This window comes from Empidonax traillii, unplaced genomic scaffold (assembly GCF_003031625.1).
Source record: "Empidonax traillii isolate 1590-97213 ecotype Southwest subspecies unplaced genomic scaffold, ASM303162v1 scaffold396:size1303734, whole genome shotgun sequence".
In the NCBI taxonomy this organism is placed as follows: Eukaryota; Metazoa; Chordata; class Aves; order Passeriformes; family Tyrannidae; genus Empidonax; species Empidonax traillii.
In genome coordinates, this window is record NW_020955589.1 from 1149927 (window position 1) to 1155926 (window position 6000).

The 6000-nt window shown below is 41.5% G+C and overlaps 1 protein-coding gene across 5 annotated transcripts in view; it reads right to left on the bottom strand.

The window, feature by feature from the left end:
• Window positions 1-6000, bottom strand: part of RNF152 (ring finger protein 152) — a 46429-nt gene that overhangs the window by 27405 nt on the left and 13024 nt on the right. The window contains exon 1 of one of the 5 annotated variants that reach the window (XR_003572338.1): window positions 2285-2457. The exons of 3 other annotated variants lie outside the window; for them this stretch is intronic. The gene's annotated coding sequence lies outside the window, so the exon portion shown is untranslated. Of the gene's footprint in view, window positions 1-2284; window positions 2464-6000 lie in introns of those variants that run through there. One more of the 5 variants, XM_027893568.1, reaches the window with a different exon arrangement.

Sequence of the window (6000 nt, forward strand, 5' to 3'; positions counted from 1 at the left end):
CACTATGCCACATAAAATAGCCTAATTAGTCCAATAGGTCTTATAAAAATAATCCACATGACCTCGGTTCTTACACTGAGTCATTCTGGAGATCAGCTGAAACAGAGCCCTGTGTAATTCTCTAACATCAATAGCATGCTGCCTTACTTGAAGCAGACTGGATCCTAACTGCAACAACCACGCAGTTCCCACCACCTCACCCCTGTCTTGTTTTTCCCTCTTCTGTTTTTAAGACAAGACACAATCTAGTGAGCTCTAGCAAGTAGCCTGTCTTACCTACATGGCCTCTTACATTTCTCAGACCTACTTTGGTTGCGTGTAGATTAGTTGTAACACACTTTATATGCACATGGAATGCTCTACTGCTAATACAAATTATTTTGCATGCAAACACAAAATGCAGGTGGGCCAAGCCGCTAACTGCCCAATTAACAAGCACAGACTTTGTACTCTCAGGCTTTTACATGCTTATTAATTTCAATGCACCTATAACTTTGAAAGTCATGTTAAAACATCTTTAAGAAACATGACTCAAATCTTTAGTGTTAGCATTCCTGAGTCACTAAAAAGTAAAATTAAATTTCAATTGAATAATACTCTTATTTTCTAGGTGGTTCTGAATCCCATGTTTCACTGAAATCACGGTCACACTTCACTAAAGCTATGCTTGTTCAACCATGTTTTCTTGCACAGCAATGTCGATCTGGAGCGTAAAAAAATACAATCTCCATCCACCACAACTGTATTGCCAAATTTCCTTAGAGAGGATGCAAAACAGCAGTATTCCCAGCTCAATGTGTTTTCATGAAGAGAGTAGCAAGTTTCACCACATCTGTGTCAAAGTTGCTATATCCACAAAAAGAAATGCTTCACTGACTTTGTATCCCGCTACAGTCTCTCTCACGGAGATATGAAAATGCAATTTCACTATAAAAATAAATACAGTGGAGTGAATAATTTCTTGCACTGGGCACATGGCCATCTATTTTCATTGCTTTCAAAAAGCCACTGCACTAAGACCTAGGAGGTAGACTCTGTGTGGATTATAGGACCCCACTTCTCTAGCTCCTTCTGATTTGCTTCAGCTTTCCTGAGGAGAGCAAAGGTTGCAATATGGTATTTGTGACTCCCAGATGCTGAGCACCCTTTCTTAAGAGGCAAGGGCAGTTGGATGCTACATTTACCTTCCTCTACTAGTGCTAAGATCTGTAAGTGGGCCTTTAAGTTGCAGCCAAGGCATAGTGAAAGAGGGAACCTTGAACTGTGATGAAGGAACAACTACAACATCAGCATGCATCCTTTAAAGTGGCACAGAGACCTGTATGGATTTGGGAGGTGCAGCACACCTAATAGTCATTCCCTTTGACAGGAAGAAATACTTTGCACCATTTTTTTACAGGAAAAGCATTCACAGGAAGAAATTTTGCGAATACCTGGAGTTTTGTGCTTTACAAAATCAGAAGAATACAGTCAAAAGACTGACAGAAAGTGTATGAGCACTAGTCTAATCAAATTTATTTACACTATGTACTTCTGATACAGAATACCAGCTACCAAATACATCACCCAGTAATTCTGAGTTGGAAGGGACCCACAAAGATCAGAGTGAATGGCCCACATGGGGATTGAACTTGAACCTACAACCTTGGTGTTATTAGCACCAGGATCAAACCAACTGAGCTAATCTCTGCAGTTTTGGTTGCAGAAGGTAAGGTGCCATAAACCTATTTTTGAACAGAAGCTGACGAAGTGGGGACATTTACAAAAAACAAAAAACAAAAAACCAAAAAAACAAAAACAAAACAAAACAAAAACAAACAAACAAACAAAAAAAAAGAACAACAACAGTTCACAAACTAGTTTGCTTACCAAAGGAACATACTTAGCAGTTTCCTTTCATGCAACACTGAAGAATTACAACTTGCATTTCTTTTGTTTATGACTTCTGTGGCCTAAGACCTTTTCTTCTTCAGTTAGTGCCTAGGTGACTCCTAGTTTTCACTTTGAGAATATTTCAAGAATATTCAAGCTCAAAAGAGTCTGAACATATGTATCCTAATGCACAAGACTAACTCCCACTTCCTAGGTATACTACAACCAAAACACAGTTCTATTTTCAGATGAAGCTGAACTTCAAAAACTTTAAAAATGTCTTGGAATAAAGCCAGCAATAAATGCAGGATTGTCCTGAGGAGGAATAGGAGTGATCAGCCCTCTTCATAATTATCTCCAAACATTGAAGGTTTCATGTTGTTTTCTCCTTTCCTTTTGCAATAAAGCTCACATGGTTTAAACAACTCCCTTCAATGTTCACCAACACAGGAGGAAAGAGGAACAGCTGCTGCAAGATGCCGTTCCTTTTGAGCAGTTCAGAGTTTTCAGTGCTCTGCCATGTAGCTTTCTGCCTGCCTGGGGGCTCCTGAATGGAAAACACTGATGAGATCCATTGGAGGTCACAAAATCCTGCCACGAGTCAGATGCAGACAAGACACCTAAAGAAGTAAAACAAACAAAACCGAAAACAAACCAACTGCCCCCTTATATTACTTTTTTAGCTTCTTACCTGCAAATCTTGCCACAAGTGGAAAAGTGGTAAGAAACGAAAACATTAATGTGGAAATAGAGTAATTATTTAACCCACAATTTCCTAATAGGTGTTGAAAGTACTGTTAAGGATTCTCCTCTTTTGGAAGAGACATATTTCACACAAAGAATTTCTGTCATATGTGATATTACTGAAACACTCAAAGATGGTTTCATCCACCTAGACAACTGCACACGTCCTTTCCACTGAATAAGCAAACCGTGCTGAAATAAAACAGGATCTACACCTTACCCTGCTTGATGTGATTTACACAAGGGGGAAGCTGATACACCTCAAAAGTATGCATCATATCACACCCATGACTTCAGACCCTCTGAAAGCCATCATTGGCTTTTGCTCAGACACGTGTCATGAACCAAATGCAGAAGGGAGGCTCCTGAACTGTAATCCAGGGACAGCCAAGCAGCAGGCAGATCAGGACCCTCAAAGAACAGCACTGCACACTTCAGAGCTAGGAGTTGCCACCACCTGTCGTTGCCACATTAAAAAATAAACAAAAACCAAAAACAAAAACAAACAAACAAAAAACCAAACAAACGGAAAAAAAAAAACTAATGAGCTAGAAGAAAATTAACCAGACATGGCCATTCAATACCCAGACTACTTTTAAATGAATGAAACTATTCTCTAACTCAGAAAAGGATATAAAAGGGTAAATAAGTGGAGAATTAAGCCTATGTTTATATACCAGCAGAATACAAAGTGGAATAACTTGCAAAGTTATTGCAAGTTGTTAAGTACTTATTTGTCATAGAAGTACACTTACATGAATCACTGATTTTTCACTAGCTTATCTGTGCTAAGTCAGAAACATCCATATATTTTGATTTTTTTCCTCCACACATACATATGTGAATGCCCATCCAAACCTTCCTCTTCAGTCTTTTACTTTTTGCATTTTGCCACTAAGAGAAATGTAGAAGAAAGAGGGTGAGAAAAGGAGAGAAGAGGGATCTTTTTGTATTTTGCTTTTAAAGTAAAAAAAAAATAGGTGGAATGCATTTCTTTTTGTGGAAGTTTTCTGGTTTGGGAAAAAGCATTTTCCATTTGATTAGTTCAGTCAGCTATGCTTGTGACAAATACCAAGAATAAACAACTTTGGACCAAAGAGCCTGGCCCTTTGATTTCACCTACAAAAATACGGATATTTCTACATAAAGAAAGCCAATCTTCAGTTCTAAATAGACATTTAGAGGATATAAAAATCAGATCCCCCTGCACTCTTCATACACTGGCCCTGCAGTACACTGCTGATCCACAACACAGAGGAGTATCTAAGCCTATGCAGAAGACACGCCATGGCCACCTTTGTTTTTATTTGAGAGCACAGGACACAAGTAGCATCTTCCAGCTTCTCTTCCCCACTGCCAGCATGGAACATCTGAGAGTATGAATGAAGGTTTAAGCAGAAGGCCTCATAAATTACACACATTACTTTCTGTTTGATCCCAATCTTCCACAGGTCTCTAATGAGAGGCACGAACACCGCCTACTAATCATCTCATCAGTAATGCAAATAACCATCTCGACCTCTCATTAAGTGTCTCTCCAGCCTAAACACTGTGCCTTCAGACTGCACAGCCCTGGGTGCGAAAGCTGCCATGTCCCACTGAAAGACCCTTGTTGTGTCAGCGCTTCTGTCCCTAGCTCGGCACACATGAGACAGACAGATATTGCAAGGGCAGGCATCTCAGATCTCACGAAGGAGGCATTGTTCAGCTACAGCAACATACCTTCAACATACCCTAAAACAAAATGCTGAGTAAGCAACACAGCAGAATGGCTACAGCACTGGATTGGCACTTAGAAAATAGAAACAGGACCTTCTCAGCCTGCTCCAGGGATGTCACAGCAGTGCTGCTATCCTGGACAGACCTCACACTCACACTTGCCATGTCCCCAGCCCCATCTCTGTCCCCATCTCTTGCTGCTGAATGAATCCTGGCCCCATGCCTGGGGCTGCAGATGGACCCTGTTAGAGCACTCTGAAATCAAAATAATGAGAAAGGCATTCTTCTATGAGACACCACACCTGCCCTGCCAGCAAAGTGTGAATTGCAAGAGCTTCCAAAATAAAAATAAATGTATTTGTATTAGCCCCTTACCCTTGGCATCAGGCCCATCCTGCCAGTTCTCATAACATATACAGGGAAACTGGCATACAGAATGGTGCAGCAAACAAAAGGAAATCCTGTGAGAATCAGGTCAAAAAAAACCATGACAGCCTTGATCCCATAAAAGCAAAGACAAGCTACACCTGGACAAGCAACTTGCAGCTGCAGTCACTGATGTTAACAGATCTCCCATGGTAAAAGGAAGAAAACAGGCTCTCAAGCATCTGCAAAATAGCATAATTCAGGTTTTCTTTTAAAAAATTATATTTGGAAAGTATTGCTAAGGAAAAAAAAAGTTGAAAGAATTTAAATATTCCAAGTAACAGCACCAGCACCTCAGCACCCCTGGTCCTGCTGCGAGCACGCACACGCGCACTGCCGAGCACAGCTCAGCCGCTGCCGGCAGTTCCCTGCCTCACTGAAGGGAGAGTTGCTGGGCTTCCAGTGCCACTCTCAGCAAATTTCTACTTTCTAAGCAGCAAGCGTCTGTACAATAGAAGCCCTCCTATCAGCACTGCCAGCTGTGCCCAAAGCACAAAAAGTACACTTGTAAAATCTCAGCGTTTGCCTGCGTGTAAACAGTGCACTTCTGGAAAGGCAGAGAGAATCTTTTCAGAGTAAACACTGCAAAGATTTTGTGTCCTTTAGGATATCAGAAAGCTGTTGTGATCCACTCTCATCTTCCCCACTCACTGCCAGTTCAGCCAAGGCGCCTCTGTAACTCACAGGGATCGTCTCACAAGCCTGTTTTACCGCCTGCAAGAAGAAACTTTTCCTCTAGAAGCAGTCCAGCTCCCTGGTGTGCTATCCTCCCTAATGCTAGTTTACAGCCATTAAGATATCAACCAACTCCAGAGCAGGAAATGAAGCAAGAGGAACCCATTTCTAAACCTCACCACTGGAATTGCAGCTGTTGCCCCAGGGAGCTTAAGTAGGGGAAAATGGGGGAGCTCCTCATAGCCAGACTGGACTCCAGAAATCCTTACAGAGGTATGAGAGAGGTGGAGAAAACAGACATGCTAAAGCACTGAGGCAGAAGACCATCTCCCCCCCAAACTATTCACTTTTAGAAACAGAGCAGCCCTCCAAGCTCCTGAGGATACCTTCTCTTAAGCAACTTCCCCTGCAGCTGACGGGAATAGAAGGCTTGTCTGATGAAGGTGCTAGAACTTCGAGACTGGGACTTTAAATTAAAGAGCCAACTCCTGAAAGGTGTCCTGTTCTCAGATTTTGACTTGGAAGAAAGCAGGAGGAGGCAAGAGAAAAGACTGATGCTTTGTT